This window comes from Poeciliopsis prolifica, unplaced genomic scaffold (genome assembly GCF_027474105.1).
Source record: "Poeciliopsis prolifica strain line A6 unplaced genomic scaffold, Auburn_PproV2 SCAFFOLD033, whole genome shotgun sequence".
Lineage (NCBI taxonomy): Eukaryota > Metazoa > Chordata > Actinopteri > Cyprinodontiformes > Poeciliidae > Poeciliopsis > Poeciliopsis prolifica.
This window is the reverse complement of record NW_026562408.1, coordinates 1,257,757-1,274,527: the sequence shown is the minus strand read 5'-3', so window position 1 is coordinate 1,274,527 and position 16,771 is coordinate 1,257,757. Positions and strand designations below refer to the sequence as shown.

Below are 16,771 nucleotides of genomic sequence, written 5' to 3'. Positions count from 1 at the left end.
GATCCCTCAGGAAGGATCTGCAGGCTGATTCCCAGACGGTTATTGATAATGTTTTCAGTTATTTGAGCCTGATAAGCACCTGTTTCAGTAATTAGCCTCTGGTGCGTTCAGTCGGCGACGCGACTTCCTGCTGCTGCTCTACAATAAGAAGAAATCATTTAACCCTGGAAAACAAACATGTTTTAGCCAAAAGAGTTTTGGTTTGTTAACGTTTCTGACGTTTTTTGTTAAAAGAAACTTATTTGGAATAAATTATTTAGCTGGATTTTGGTATTTGTTGAATCATTTTGGTTTTTAAAATACCAACATTTCCATTTAACTTCATATTTTAGTTCATCTGATCATGAAGTTTAATTTTAAATATTAAATGATTGATAATTTGATTAGTTACTCAGTATTTGGGTAGATTTTAAACCAAATACTTTTTTTCTTGACTTGTTTACTTTTATTTGAGTAAAGATATGTTGAAGTATTTCCTCTCTTGCTGGTGTGTCAGTGTTGGGGTCTCTGCCTTCCTCTGTTTATCTGCTTTAGAGGAGCACATAAATGTAAGAAAACAGCTCAATCTGAATGTGAACCAATTTATCCTGTTTACATCCAAGTGCAGCACAGCTGGTTGATACAAGGATATAGAAAAGCATTTTGTAGGGCTGCCAGGCTTGTCACTGGAAAACAGAAGCCTCCAGGTTTAGCAGGACAACCTGATGCCGTTAAATCCAGACGATGACGACCAGAGAAGGAAGCTACCGCTCCTTGGTAGCTTTCTTAGCTAGGTGTGTCAGCTAACTGCTGCTGTCTGAAGGAAGTCATGTATTAAAAATACATAATATATACTGTATATTTAAAGTATAGAGTAAAACTATAAAAAGAATAGCAGGAGTCTAAAACTCTTCAAAGCCAAATATTTCTGCCCTCTGGTAATCATGCAGAAGGTAAATATTGTTTTTTGGAGCATTTTCTCAATGTTTTCTTATTTCTGAAAATAAAGCACTTAATCCAAGAAACAGGTAAAAAATGACAAAGATACTTCAGAAATACTTTCTAGTCCTGCTGAATTCCTGAAATTAGATGACATGCGATTAAATCTGAATAGTTTTCCTACAGACATCCATAACAGAAGCTCCGGTCTCTGCAGCTGTGAGCCATTTGAAGAGGCGATGCAGTGGCCTGAATCCCCGTCATAAAACTCAGGAGACGGAGCATCGCTTTGAGTTAGACAGATTAATGCAGGCTGGCTGAAGGACGGAGCGGGAGGGAACGCACCGGATCGCGCTCGCCTTCAGCAAAACAAAAGACAAAGGGAAGGTGAGGGACAGAAGGATGCAGGACGGAGGAGAGAACCGCAGGACGGGACGGGAGGAGGAGAAGAGATCCAACAAAAGCAAGGAGGGAAAATAAACCTCAGAGGAAATTAAATACATTTATTTTGCTACAGTTTAGAAAATTTACCTGTAAAAAGTTAAAAAGTTATACAAAAATATTAAATTATATTCAATTTAATAATAAAGCAACATTTTTAAAACGTCTATTCTCCAGTTTTAGTTTATTTTCAACTAAAACAAATTGATGATTTCATCCATGTTAGCGACGCGGTTTGGCTCAGAAACAGAAAGGCGTCTGAATCGCCACGATGGGGTATGGTAGGAAAGTTATGCTCCAGTCTGTTCATAAAGCTGCATTTATTTACTCTAATCGATTAAATATTCCCAAATTCCCTGGACGGAACTTAAAAATTGGTGCTAGCATTTAGCATTCATCAACAACTCAATTATTTAGGATTCGATGCACAACATAAAAAATCACCCGGCTGGAACTTGGTGCACTAAATAATAAAACATAATTCAATGAAGAATCATTCAAGGAATTGTTACAGCCCTTCTTTAAGAGTTTTATATATTTTAACCAATTCTGCATCCCATTCATCTGCAAGATAAATATAGATAAACATCTAGTCTGGTGACTAAACAAATTACAAATATTTTGAAATTGAAGGAGGATATGGAAACTCTGCAAAACGGGGAAAACCAGGAATAAAAGCCAGGCCAGCAGTGACCTCATATCAAAACATTTATTCATTATTTTACCTGGTTCTAAAACTGTCAGATTTCAATTAAAGTTGCAATGAGAGATTTATTTATTCTAAGGCTTGGAAATGATGTTTAACTGAATGAATGAACTAAAAATAAAATGAAAAGCACTTTACTTTTTCCAGAACTATCCTCAGTCTTGCTTCATCAGACTCTGAGAAAAACTTTACTTTCTTTCACCAAATAGAAAAACTGTGTTTAGCTTCTACTGGAAAGACGATTTGTGCAAATCAGTGCAGAAGAGATATAAGAGGACATGGACGAGGAGAAGAGGGACTAAGGGACCCAGAATGAAGCGGATGAGTGAATAACTAGTAAGGGCAGAAAGAGGGAGGAACGGGAAGAGAAGGTGGCAGAGCGGAGGAGCAGAGGGGGACAGAAGAGGAGCATGCAGATGGCTCTGAGAGCTGGGCTGAGGCTCCGGGGACACAAAAGAAGACATGATGTAGCTGTAGGGATGGTTGCTTCATTGGGCTGCTTGCGCTAGAAAAGAAGGCAGAGATGGAAGTCACTTTGTAAGCTCTGGGGCCTCCAGCCCGGTGTGTGTGTGTGTGTGTGTGTGTGTGTGTGTGTGTGTGTGTGTGTGTGTGTGTGTGTGTGTGTGTGTGCGTGCGTGCGTGCGTGCGTGCGTGCGTGCGTGTGTGTGTGTGTGTGTGTGTGTGTGTGCGTGCGTGTGTGTGTGTGTGTGCGTGCGTGCGTGGGTGCGTGCGTGCGTGTGGGGGTGTGTGTGTGTGTGTGTGTGTGTGTGTGTGTGTGTGTGTGTGTGTGTGTGTGTTTGGTGCCGCGGCCGGCCACCGGTGCAGCGTTGCATGGCGAATTACCCTGCAGCAAAGAGACGCATTCGGATCCGCTTTACTTCTGTGCTCATTTTTGCAAATGTCTCTTTTCTTTTCTCCTTTTTTTTCAAACACTGTAGCCATTCTTCAGAAGCAATTATTGAAGCTGCAATGCTGTGTTTGTTTACCATGAAAGTGACCTGCCACTCAGGATTTCAATTATCATCCTCTCTGCCAGCGAACCCAATCGTACACACAGAAGAATAACATGCAGCGCCGATAAGGCAGAACGCTGCGGCGCCGGCCACAGTGGATATTATTCCATCAAACCAGATAAGACAACTATTACAACATTTGACGTGAGCATGAGTAGCTGCTGTTATCTCACAGGAGGGCTGTCATCTGGGAACAACACGACAGACACAAAATAACAAAAGGGTTGTATCATGACTGCTATTAAACTCTTTTTAGATATTATTATCTTTATGTGAAAACAGAAAATATTTATCAGGTAAGCTCTGGAAACTCATCTGTGCAGATGAGTTGGTGTCCATTGGGGGAGAGGAAAGACAAGCCACCATCTGAAGACAGCGGCGAAGACAGAAAATGAAAACACTGTTTGTAGGATTTGGTTCCAGGATGTGAGCGGCGGCAGGAACTCTTGGGAAAATGTTACGCTGAGGGATGGAGAGTTGAGCAGGACGTTTGTTCTTGTTCCAGGCCAGTTCATTAGTGAACGTGACTCACCTGGTTGGGCTCATAAGAAGTTTCCCAGAAGTTTCAAACCGCTAGCTGAGAAACCGAGCCGAACCTCCTGAGTGTCAAATGACCGACTTCACCTGAATTCACGCCACAAGGTTCATATCACTGCGTCATGCTAACCAGCTATGTAGCCTAGCATGCTAGGCTACATGACGGTGGCACCGTCTCCATGGTGACCAATGATTAGAGGCGGACCTTCTCCATAATGTGGTATTTTATATATTTCTAATTGTGTTTAATTATAAAGTATATGATCGTTAATCTTCTTATCTTGTAAAACGCAATCATTTGTAAAGTGAAGTCGACTAAATAGAAGCAACGTTAGCCGTCGGTTCTTAGCTCTGATGTTAGCGCTGGTTGTTTTGACGCCGTCATGGCGGAGTGGGCGGAGCAAAGGGTCAATATCTGATGGTGTTTTAAATAAAAAAAGAAGAAAGGTTACACTAACTGAACATTGTTTCAATAAGTTTCTGCAATGTCAGGAGATTTATTTCCATCTAGTGTTGCTTTAATTTTCCACCAGTATCTCGGATGATGGTGGTCGAGTCTGACCGCCTTCTGCAGCACATCCCAAAGAGCCTGCATGGGTTCAGGTCTGGACTCCGCCATCAACAGGACCAGACTTTTGACCAAGCACTGTATTTATTAAACGGCATCCAACTGATTTTATGCATTTTGTTAAGCAAACATCTCAGGGTGCTACTTGCTGCTGAACTACACACCTGCAAATCTGCAAAGCATTTAAGAAACTAACATTAGATCATGTGATTTACAGAAACAAAGATTGATGAGTGTGTTGAGGCTCTGCTGGGAGCAAAGTGCTGCTCAGTGAGCAGTTCAGTCGTTTCTCAGAGTTATGATGCGTCTCTTGGCTGCTGGACGACCTGAGTCGGCTTCAAAGTGGCCTTTTGTGCAACGTGCTGAAACAAACGCTCAGCCTGCAGAGCGACTGCGGAGAGTAGCAGCAGAATTAGCAGGCAGAGAAATAAACAGCACTTTCCTCCACCCAGCTGTAAGTAATTCGTTTGAAGTGCCGTGACTAATTCATGTGAAATGGTATCCATCAGCGATGCCTTAAATTGCAATGAAGCCCACTTGAGTAATTTGGCTGTTTTGCATGAAAATGAGGCCAAAGACGAAACAAACATTAAATGTTACAAAGATCTGGAACCAAACTGGAACCAGATCTCAAACTGGTTCAGAAAACTCATCACATTCTCCACTTTTATCATTTATTCACACATTTAGCATTTTCAGCAACTTATGACAACTTGCCGAGATTCAAACTTCTTTTCATGTAATAACATTTTTTCTCAGCTATTTAATACTTTTCATTTCTCACATGCATTGAAAATGTGTCACTTTAAAACTAAAAACTTTAAGGTGTTAGAAAAAGTGAAGCATAATTGTGAAGTAGATCCAGTCTTGTTGCCCAATTCTCTTTTGTCTCAGCATCAGAGGCCAAATACTTATTAAATAGTAGAAATATAAAACTGAATAAAGAGTAAAAATGATTTTTATGATGTGTTTAATTTCCTAGAGCTGCTTTCTTGTCATTTTCCCCCCAAGCTGCAAGAAATATCTGCAATATTTCAGCAGCTGCTTTCTGAACTGTTTTAATCTAGAAAGTCCAGCAGAAAAGGGAAATCCTGTTTTAACAGAAAAAACCCAGCAGATCTGAAAAACGACCAGATATATGAAATGAAATGGTATGTTCTGCCATTTTTGGTAAATTTACAGCTCAAACATAATTCCAAGAAAACAGCTTCAGTAATGGAGTAAAGTGGAGCAAAAAAAGCAGCCAGTCTAAAAATAAAGTTTGGGAAACCCTTCAGATGGCTGGGGAATGATTAATCAAGAGCACTTTAAAGAAAACGTAGCCTTTAGGGGAGATTTAAAACCCGTAATTTGCTGTAGTTTGAGTTATGATGTGTACAAAGCTGAACAGATGGTAAAAGCAGTGAAATAATTGAAGATCTGAAGACTTTATTTAAAGCCTTATTTGGTAAGGAGTGTGTTGGGAGCAGCAGTGGGTGGAGCCATCAAACAGTAATAACTATTTGGTAAAGATTATCAATCATTTAATATTTAAAAATTACATCATTAGACGAAACAAAATATAAAGTTAAATGGAGATTTTGGTATTTGATGTTTGTTTTTCATTCAGTGGGGAGAAAATACAAAACTTTTACTCAAGAGCAGAAATATTTTATGATAAAATGATGAAAATGCACTTCAGAGTAATTTTTTTCAAAAACGTTATGCAACTTAAAGCAATTAGTCCAAGAAAAAGGAGCTGCAGGTGAAACCTGATTAAAATGCGTCTGATAACCTGATGAAAAACCTGCTGAGATCCTCAGAGACAAACACCAAGTACAACGTGTGAAGAACAGAAGCTACAATCGGCTGCGGCGCTGGACCCGGCCCGGCGCCGGGACCACATGTGTCAGAACAAAACCCAGCTGAAGTCGCTTCGACGGCTCCAACACGAGACCAGAAACAGGAAGGTCAGCGGCAGCTGTGCTCAGGTTTTCAGAGGAAACCTTAAGGGACGAGCGTGAAAACAATAACAGGCCTGATGAGTTCCCTCCAGCAGCTGGTGGGGTCGTCACTCCCTTCGGATCGGAGCGCTGCAGCTTCTCCAAAGTCAGCAGCTTATGGACGAATCGTAACTCAATGATGCAAATCGCTTCTGCTGTGCTGGGAGACCAGTAACAAAGGTCAAGGGCGTCAAGTCACAGCTTATTGTTTGGATGGCCTGACCATGAAACCAGAGGAAAAGATAAAAATGTCTAGTTTCAAAGGACGGCATCATGTGAAGAACAACCTGTTTTATAAAGATGATTAATGGTTAAAGCCTTCCTGGGTCAGACATTAGAACTACTGAACCGATCCAATTCTTCACTTCCAATACCGATATCTGAGGTTTGGTATCGGCCGATACGATCCGATACAGGAGATCAGAGCTCAGCTGATTGAAATGTTACAGATAAATGCATTGGATAACTCTGCACCAGTACAGCCAATTAAATGCACCAATAGCTTCACAGGGTTGGTCAAATATTTAAAAGCAACTTTAATCCATTCAGTCAGTGCAATTAGCAGCAGAACAGCCAAAAACTAAAAACTTGCAAATGGATCAGAAAGTCCAAATGTGTACAACAACCAGTTAAATTAAATATAGAAACTAAAACTGACAAATACTTCAGTGCAATTAAAGTAAATATAATTTAATAATAAATAATACATAGGGTCAGAACTCAGAGCATAGATTAGACTGAATAGATCTGCTCTTATAGATCAGGGATATTGTCATTGATACCAAATCTATAATTTTTAAAATACTGTTATTGGATTGGTGCATCGCGACTGAAAAATAAAAACTTTTCATTGTAATACAAGAAAAAGAAGCACTGAATGTATTAAAACAGATCATAAATATGCAGAAGAGCAGAAACAAACTCGTTCTACCTGAACCTGAGGGAGCCTCTCGTGTTGCTAAAGCAGAAAAATCAGTCAGATAAATCTCTGATGCGCCACTTTTTGAGAGAGCAGCACCAGTCGCTCAAGTGCCTGGGTCAAATAAAGGCTGTGTGGGAACACTGGGAGTATTTTAGCAGAGGATTCTGTCAGTGAGCTGGAACCACACTGAGTTCGTTTTTCTGCCGTCTGGTCAAACTGTGGAGCTGGCAGGGAGGAAATGTAAAATCTGACAACCCAGATTACACCGGACTATGAACGGAGCAAAGTAACAGCAAAGAAGTTCTGATGAAAAGAAGAGAATCATTTAATACAGGGTTAGAGAAACTACTGAACTGTCAAAGTGTCTCTAAGGTTTCGCTCAATCAAACACCTGCTGCTGCTGCTTCTTTTAAACAAACATTTGTACATTTCAATTATAACAGTTTTTCCATTTCCATGTTTTGCTCTCAACAAAATAGTATAATAGAGCAGTGTCAAAACAGCACAAATGATTACTTTCAGTTACACATTGAGATTTGGGATTCAATAAGAAAGTCTTTCTAGTATTAACAGTTTAAGTATTTTGCTGCTCACTAACAATGACTAGCATTGGTTTTAGCTGCCAAGTTGTCAACATAACGCACTAAATCTCAAACATACACCAGATATAGAAAAGAAAAAGGGTCGCAGAGCTTTACTACTAACTTTCAACACTACATATTAAAACTAGCTAAGGCTTGGAAAAAGTTTTAATTAAGACAGAAAGTAGAAAGGGAGAGGGAGGTAGAGTTATGCTAGCTTGACTATGACAACCTTAACAAGTACCAGTGCTGCAGAATTCGATGTTTCATTTCAGTTACACAATTTTAATAAAGTGATGATTATCAACTCCAACAGATCATCAGCAGAGGAGATGTTTAAATTAAGCTAATCTACCTCAGCGATCAATTATCAAAATAAACATCAAGTCTGAAAAGTAACAGTCTGAGTAATCTGGGAAATGTTTCACTGTTAGTGGGGCTGTCAGTCAGTCGGCATGGCAGCGAGTCATTGAGTTCGTCAGTAGTTTATTTGCGTTACTTTTCCTGAAGCTCTAAATTAATAACATCTACATCTGAAGATTTGTTAACGATTTCAACGCTGCAGCGCCACTCCGGATGGAAAGGAACAGAATCGTCTGTTTGCATGTTATTATCAACAGAAACATGCAAACACATATTCTGAGTGTTTGCTACCATTACAGAGACTCAGCAGCAAATCACTACGTATCACTACTTTAGTTTGTGTTTAAGAGTTGAAGACTGAAAATATTTGGGAAATCTTCTGGTTATCAGGTTTTATAATATGTAAACTTTCTCTCATGATGTTTTGTTTAAGAAAAAGCCAAAATGAATCAGGAAACATTTCAGAAAGATGACCATCTTGCTAAAGGCAGATTTTCCATCAGGTTTATTTTTCTTTTAGACCATGAAATGCTGTGGAAATCAACTTCATTTCAAGGCAGTTGGTAAGTAAACACTTGACAAGTCGAAGGCCTCAATCCTGTGAAATAGAAATGACAGCATGACTTCTGTTTACACCGCCGTATCTGAGAAAGACTTGCTGAACAGCACATTTCTGACAAACCAAACTGGTATTTGATCTTTTCTGGATAGGTTCACAGTGACTGGGTAAATTTTCATTTGCCTGCTGTGATTAGTCAGAAATGCAGGCAGGAAGTCAGGAGGTGATTCAGCCCATGTTTAGTTATTCATGCTAGCTGCAGTATCACCAGGTGTTAATTTCTCCCTGCCAAAGCTTTGTTAGTACATTTATCTATTTATGGATTATAAACATAGTGTTGATGGATTTTTATCACTGTTTAGCAGATGGTTTAATTCTAATTTGAAAGAATTTTTTTCTCATTAAACTCAGGGCTAGTCAGCAACTCAGTAGCAATTGTGATGGACACGTGATCAATATCAATAGATAATAGCTGATAGAATATTCAATAATTTCACTAACTCCAGAACCGCACGGCTCTCTGGGAGATGTAGGAGGAAGAAAAGCCTTAGCCGCAAAAACTCTCAAGATCAGCTCAGATAGATCGGTGGAATCGACCAATGATCTCACTCTCTGGTTACCTAGCAACAACCTGCTGGGTACCTGGCGCAGCAGCAATTTCAGGTTTCACCACCATTCCTCAAAATGTCACACCACCAGTTTGGCAGCATTTCAGACATTAAAAACAATAAACTAATAAATAATTATGGACATCGGCTGATATGATGAAGCTCCGTGGAGTACAGGCCGAGACAAACAGAGTCTTTGCTCATGTCATAAATCCTGAAACATTTTTCAAATTGAGTTTATCTGAAATAAAACAAAAAACAGAAGCCAGGTTGGAGATCAAATCATGACCAACAAGAAGCAAAGTTCAGGTTTAATAAAAGGCTTGTAGTCCAGTCATTATGGACCCTATGTTCATATTTTACTCTGGGAATAAGTGATGAGGAAAACAAACACGGAACATTTTTAACTCCAGGCTTATTAATGCGGGCACACATGCAAGTGTTTGCATTTGTCAGAGACATCGCCTACCCAGCCAGGGTCACTTTGCCTCAAGACGTTGTTTATATTTTTATTTATTTCTATTTTTTTTCTCCCAGGCTCAGTCTCTGCTTAAGCTCTGAACCAATTTAACACAGACCGGGAATGTAGAGAGAAGCTTGACAGAGTCACTCAAATCCCTGTCTGCACTATATTGGGGGCATAGCTGGAGAAAAATGAGGGTAAGAGATAGAGGAGAGGAAAGTAGTGTGTAAGGCGGGGTGAGATGAGGGGAAAGAAACAGATCTACATTGGGACGAAGGGTGAGCAGTGCGCTTATGTCTGGTGATACTAAACAAGAGCTGCTTGGCAAAGATATTTTAACACTTCTCCTGTTAGCAATTGGAATGCATCTTTGCACGAATTATTAAATGTATCCAGTAAGCTAATTAATGACAACACATTTAAAATAATGGATCATTTAAATCTTGAGGGGCAATTTCCTGTAAAATTAGCAACAATAGAATAACTATGTGACCAATGAGCTTTCCAGCAACAAGGCAGTCGAAAGTACAAAAACACAAAAATCATCAACAATTGAAACATTTTTCCAAGTAGCATCGTTACATATCAAAATGTTGGTTAGTGTTTTATTTATAAATTTTCTAAAGCAACTCTTACTAGCTGGTAACAATCACCTGATAGAAACTGTTGTTTTGCTCATACAAATGACTCAAAGCTTTCTGGAGAGAAATGTTGAGGGCACAAATGTAGGTCCTTCGGAAGTTGTTTTCATCTTCAACATAAACAGTAACTGAGGTAAAATTAGTCTTCCTAATTCCAGTACAAGATGAATCCATCCAGTGAAAAACATAAAAAGATGTACCGGTTTTGTTGCATCAGAAACAGAAAATTTTTTTAGTTAATAGGAAAATATTTTGGGCTAAATATAACATATTTAGTTCAACTAATCGGTTTAAAGAAACTCAGTGTTTCTCCAGTTTTACAGTTTTCCGGAAGATTGTTCCAGATTAGTGGTGCAAAGAAGCTGAATGCTGCTTCTCCATGTGTGGTTCTGGTTCTGATGCAGAGCAGAACCAGAAGACCTGAGAGGCCTGGAAGGTTTTTTAACATCACAAAGATAAAAGGCAGAAGAAACATTAGACCAGGTCAGCATTAGACCAGGTCAGCATTAGCTACGATGTTGGTGTCTAGTTTCCTTATTTCATTTCATAATAAGTTAAAGTTGCTTCCTCTAATCCGCTCATATCTCCTATTTCAATTATGAATGTGACCCTACAGAGGAGGCAGGCGAGCTAAGCACATGAAAGGCTAATCATCCCAGAAGCTAAATGTAGCGCCTGGGATGAGTGCGGCTGGTGTCTGGGAAGGCCGAGCGATAGGCAGCGCCAGCGCCGTGACAGGCGTGTCAAAATCTCTTAGGCGTGAATAAACATCCACCTGAATGCAGTAGCACACGTATTAAACCTCTGCATGTCAGCGCGGCGGCACATCCAGCTCAGAGTGTGTTTTTATGGATTACTAGTCTTTGAAAAGGATCGGAGTCGGTGCCAGAGAAACGCAAAGAGGAGAAAAATAAAAATAAGTGAGTTATACAAAGAAATTAACATGATGATCATCGTCAATTAAAGACGGGACAAACAAACAATTATTCTGCGCTTCATTAATAAAATTATTTACAGCTATGCATTGACACAAAGTGAATTAACATCTGAATAAATCTCCTGGCTTGGAAATTAATTCTTCTACCTTCTACTAGGTTTCGTTTTCCTTTAACTTGATGGTGAATAGATGGTAAGTTTATATTTATTATAATTTGTGCTCATGATTCATACAAGCTACATAGTTGAAATAAAATAAAATCACTGTTTACATCAGAAACATCTCCAGATAATTAAAATTTGAGCACAGAATCCCTGAGAAAGGCTCAGTAAAGTTTGCAAACAGTGTGGGACGTCAGAGGTCAAAGAGCGCTCCTGGTTTCTTTGAGGACCAGAACCGGGCCGGGGGAACATCTATCTGGGCCAGAGCATCCATTCCACAGCAAATGCATCCCAAGTGATGACTCTGTGGGGAAGAGAGCTACCTAATGGCAGGACTGGCGGAGCAGGATGGTGCAGAGAGCTCATTAATAAACGCGCTGTCAGGGAGAGTCCAGCGGGCGTCAGCAGTGTTTGTGTGCACAAGTTGACATGTTAGCAGTAAACGGCCTGATAACCATGTTAGCCTCACAGAGCTGCTGGTTGGCGGCTCTGATTTAGAGTGACCAGAAAAATTTGACTCTTCTGCTGGAAACCTTTTATGTAGGATGATGAAATATGAGACACTTGTGTTGAAATGAGAGGTTTGTACGAATAAAACATCTGAATGACCTTTTATTAGGTGACCTTTCATTGTGATGCTGCGTTCACAACAAACACGTTTCATGTTTGGACTTTGGAGTCAGACGCTTGATATTTTGCGTCAAAATCACTTTATTAGACCGGCGTTGTTTTTTCATCGCCGGTCTCCTTGTACAATGGTGGCTGAAACTGAGAGTGTTGCACCAAAATATTATGCAGTGAAGCTTCTGGAATCATGACGGAGGCTCAGATGTCTCTGTTGAACATTTTGTGTTCAGTTTTTGTCGAGCAAACAACGGCGACGGCTGATAACAGCTCGACGCGCGTTGGAGCCTCTTTCCTTTTTCCTCTCCCGTTACGTTGAACAATGGCGGATGAAATATTGAGAGTGTCATGGTTTTATTTACCAAAATCAACAGAATGTCGCTGTCATGTTTGAATTCATCAGATAATTCAGAGGTTTGTGAGTTTGGTGAGTTTCAGAAGCTCATCATTTGTCTGAAATGTTGCTAAATATGGTAAGAAAGTCTCTGATTTTTCAACAGTTGCGCTCATTGTGACTGTAACCGTCAGTCAGACCTTCACTACTGAACAGTCCAGGACAGCAGCTGATTCTTAAACCTTTTCTGATGAGATCAGCTTCACATGGACGTATCGGCCCATCTCCCAAAATTAAGGAAATGTTTACTGATAAATCGGTGCATCAATAATTTAAACTTGTATTGTCGTCTGGATGTGTCAGCATTTGATCTGCTAAAATGGTTTCAGTTTTTAACAGAATAAATCATGAAGCATTTCGTGGTGACAAAATCTTCTGACATTTTGTCACCAAAAGAGGAATGTTAGCAGTGCAAACACAAACAGAAAAGCCGCTGGTTGCTGTCCTGTACCTCTGTGTGCACAGCTGAAGTTCCAGAGCCTGAACTCGTGTCAGATGTTAATCCTCTTGGTGAGTGCAGAGCGTTTGTGTGGCCCAGTTAATGGCTGCAGTCACAAGAGGAGGCAGAAGGTTAGTGAAGACGGAGGGACGGCGCTCCTGGCTGATGCAACAACTGCAGCCGCTACATAAATCCTGCTCTGATGGGTTCTTACATTGAAGGCTGAGTAGAAAATGGACGGCTGAGAGGGACTGGGAGAAATGTGTAAAAATAGACTACACTGGTATTGGTCCAAATCTGGAAACATCTTTTGAATTCCAGATTATTTCTGATGACCAATTATTACATTTGGGACTCCCAGGATTTACACCACAGCTGCCTGCTGACACACAGTTCCCACAACCAGAAGTGATCGGCGCCATCTTGGTAGGCAAACGCAGCACAAAGCAGAGTGGACCCACAGCTCCCAACATCCAGGAAAATATGTAGAAACTCTTAAAACATGCGAGAGAAAAACACGAGAACAAAATGGCTGCTGTGTGGATCAAACTGAGAGAAAAGAAAAATACGTCACATGAGCTGCTTCCGATCTCAAACTAGGATAAATTTCACTTCTTGGTGAACATGAAGAGTGTTCAGAACATGGAGGAGCTTCAGGAGTTTAAACAGCTTTATAAAGGATCCACGAACAGTTTGAGTAACAAGGTTCTGGCAGAGAGAACATGTGATACAAGTCAGACATGAACAAGGAGAGAGCTCGCTCTAAGCTGGTGGCGTGTTTAGTGTTGGCTTGGCAACTGCCTGCCAAGATGGCTGAAAGCTGTACAGATCAGGGATGTGTGATGTCACATGTATAGCTTTAGCAGGAAGCTAATCGTTTAACAACACGCGCAGTGGAAGCCATCTTAATTATGCAAATAATTAAGATTTGTCACAATAACTGATGTCAAATAACTGATGTCAAATTTTGCATGTAAATAATGGTTAATAACTGAAAGAAGGAATTAAATCTTTATTTTAAACATGTAAAAAATAATTTCCAGCGGAAAACATCCTTCCTGCATCCGACTCATCCACCATAAACATCATAGTCTGGAATATCTGAGTCTTTTCCACATTAGAAACATTTATACCTGTTATTTTAGCTGTTAAAATCACCCAGAAATACAATTAATACAATTCATTAATTGCTCTGCAGTTCACAGAGTGTCATAGATCAAGCAACCAAACATTATCCTGAAAACAGCGTCAATAAAACTCAGCAATTTCTTTACATAGTTTTTACAATAAAGAAACCAAGTGATACGCAGAACTTTTCTAAAAAATAAAAAACGTCTCCTCTCTGTAAGAGAAGCGTACACCTGTGAATTATTTAACAGACAATAAATCTATATGTTCTATGGATGCAAGCGAGCAGAACCATGAAAACCATGTCAAATATTTCTCCAACATGGTCAATAATTTCAAAACCACTTCACAATTATCCACAACTTTGTGTTCAACACATAAAAATACCCTGAATTCTGCAGGTCTTATGGGACAAAACGGGATTAACTCCTAATCTTAATCTGGAGTTCAGACATTCAGGTCAAAATTTAAAGTTCACAAAGTCAAATAAAGCCATTAATTTTTCTGACTAAACTTTCCACTGGTAAAAGATTCGGTTTGCTTTTAGGAGAAATGGTAGGCGGATAAATTTAAATGAAACACATCATCATAACCCTAACTCCTCCCCTGAGCCGTCCCGATCGGACCCGAAGGTCACCAAAGGTCACCAGGTCCCCTGCAGAGCGTCATCCATCACTGATGAAGTGCTTCTACCTGGACGCTCTGAAGAGCGAGCGTCCTAAACAAGCCGAAGGACCCGAGGCTTCCTATTCATCACCATGATGAGAGCCATTAATCAGCTGCAGACGCTCGTAATCACAGGCAGGATGAGGAAGGGACAGAGACCCCAAACATCTGTGATTGTGATGCTAATTCTACAAATCAGTCCACTGATTGCTAAATGTAATGAGATTTTTAAATGTGTAAATCAGATTATGTCCCTTTGAGGCTGAAATGCCTAAAATGCAGCTCTAACTGCAGGCTTTATTCTCTCACATTCCTAAAAAGGTAAATTATGAATAATTCTCTGATAATCCAGAATGTTGGTTCTTAGAAATAGTTTGTTGTTGGAAATCAAAATGTCAACAAGCAGGAAAAACCTTCATCTGTAATTAAATACAGACTCAAATCTTTTATTATAAATATGACGGCTGTGATGAACTGTTCATGCATCCAGCATGTTAAAATTATAAATGTTTTTTTTTTACCAAAAGCCCTTTGTGGAAATAAATCTAACATAAATGATGCTATTATTGATGAAAACATTAAATGTTTTGTGCACTTAATTTAATAACTTTATTCATGTTCTCTTCATTCGTCCTTTTCTTTCCTTATTTAGTTTTTTGGTAATTTATGAAAATATGTAAATCTTTGAACATACTACAAACAACAAATTTGGACTTGCTCAAAATAATCCAAATTTGGCAAATGAAAATAAAATACAACTTAAATAAAAATTGTGCAGTAAGAAATGTTTCTTATTTAGGCCTCATTTAAAATTGTGTAGAGTTTAAATTATTTTTATATGACCTTTTTAACAACTGCGCTGAAAAACACAGTTTTCTTAAATATTTTCTGAAAAGTAGGAGAATAAAAGCGTCCAGGTGATTATGATGCTCTCATGCAAACAGGACTTTGTGCTACAAATCTTAAAATTGATTTTACTTTTAGTTTGAGGGAAAATGATGCTCCTGTTGTCGCCACTGAATGTCGGATAGTTTTGTTCATTTCCGCTCAGAAAGCAAAGTAATCTGTTTTATGGTTAAGTTTTTGTGCCGCTGAAAACTTTTTCAGCTCAAAATGATCCTAAAATGCTGCATCACAAATCCTGTTATCCTGCTTTGCCTCTATTTCACTCTGAATCATCTGTCACTTTATTTGTTTGTGGGAATTTATATTAGAATTTAAAGTACTGAACACAAACCAAAATGCTTAACGACAAAAATCCAACCAAGTCAAAGAAAACCTTCTGCTTCAAAGAGAATATCTGAACTCAAACAACTGCTTCCATGTTGCCCCAGCAGGACGACTACGGCCGCCGTGTTGCCCCAGCAGGCCGTGTTGCCCCAGCAGGTCGTGTTGCCCCAGCAGGTCGTGTTGCCCCAGCAGGCCGTGTTGCCCCAGCAGGTCGTGTTGCCCCAGCAGGTCGTGTTGCCCCAGCAGGCCGTGTTGCCCCAGCAGGCCGTGTTGCCCCAGCAGGTCGTGTTCAACACACCAGCCAAATAATGGGGTCATTAGCAGAACTCTGGAGAACTTGACTATTTGGATCAGCTGTGTTGGACCAGGGAGACGTCTAAAAGTTGCAGGAGAGCTGCTCTCCAGGCCTGGCGTTGCCTTCCCCTGGGTTAGTTTTTTTTTACGAAGGCCTCCGTTCTTTGGGCTTAGAGATTATTGGGTTTGATTAAAAGAAATAAAATTGCAAGCGCTAAATAAAAGTAAAGTTCTTTTTCTGCAGCTGTAATTAAACAAGTTGAGGCTGAATCTGAGCCACATGTTGGATCCAACAGTCGTGAATTCAAATGAACCAACGTTTCATTTCCTGGTCTGTGTCCGCCAACACAGACTGCCATTATAAAACCCACTTAAGCAGCCAAAGTGAGACATGTCTACCAATGAAGCCTTTGTCTGTCAACTGGAATAATTACTCGCAATTTACACACACACACAAATACGATGCTCATGACTTATTCCCAGCGTTTCCAATCTCCCGCTGGTTTACATTCAGACATCAAGTTTAAGCTTAATGTGGCGGCTGAACATCCCAAATGTGGATTAGATATGCATGGCGGTGTCTGCCAGCAACGCTT

At 39.9% G+C, this 16,771-nt stretch overlaps 1 protein-coding gene across 6 annotated transcripts in view; it reads right to left on the bottom strand.

Annotated features, from left to right (window-relative positions):
* fstl4 (follistatin-like 4) overlaps positions 1 to 16,771 on the bottom strand; it is a 172,837-nt gene that overhangs the window by 91,209 nt on the left and 64,857 nt on the right. The gene's annotated exons all lie outside the window — the stretch shown is intronic.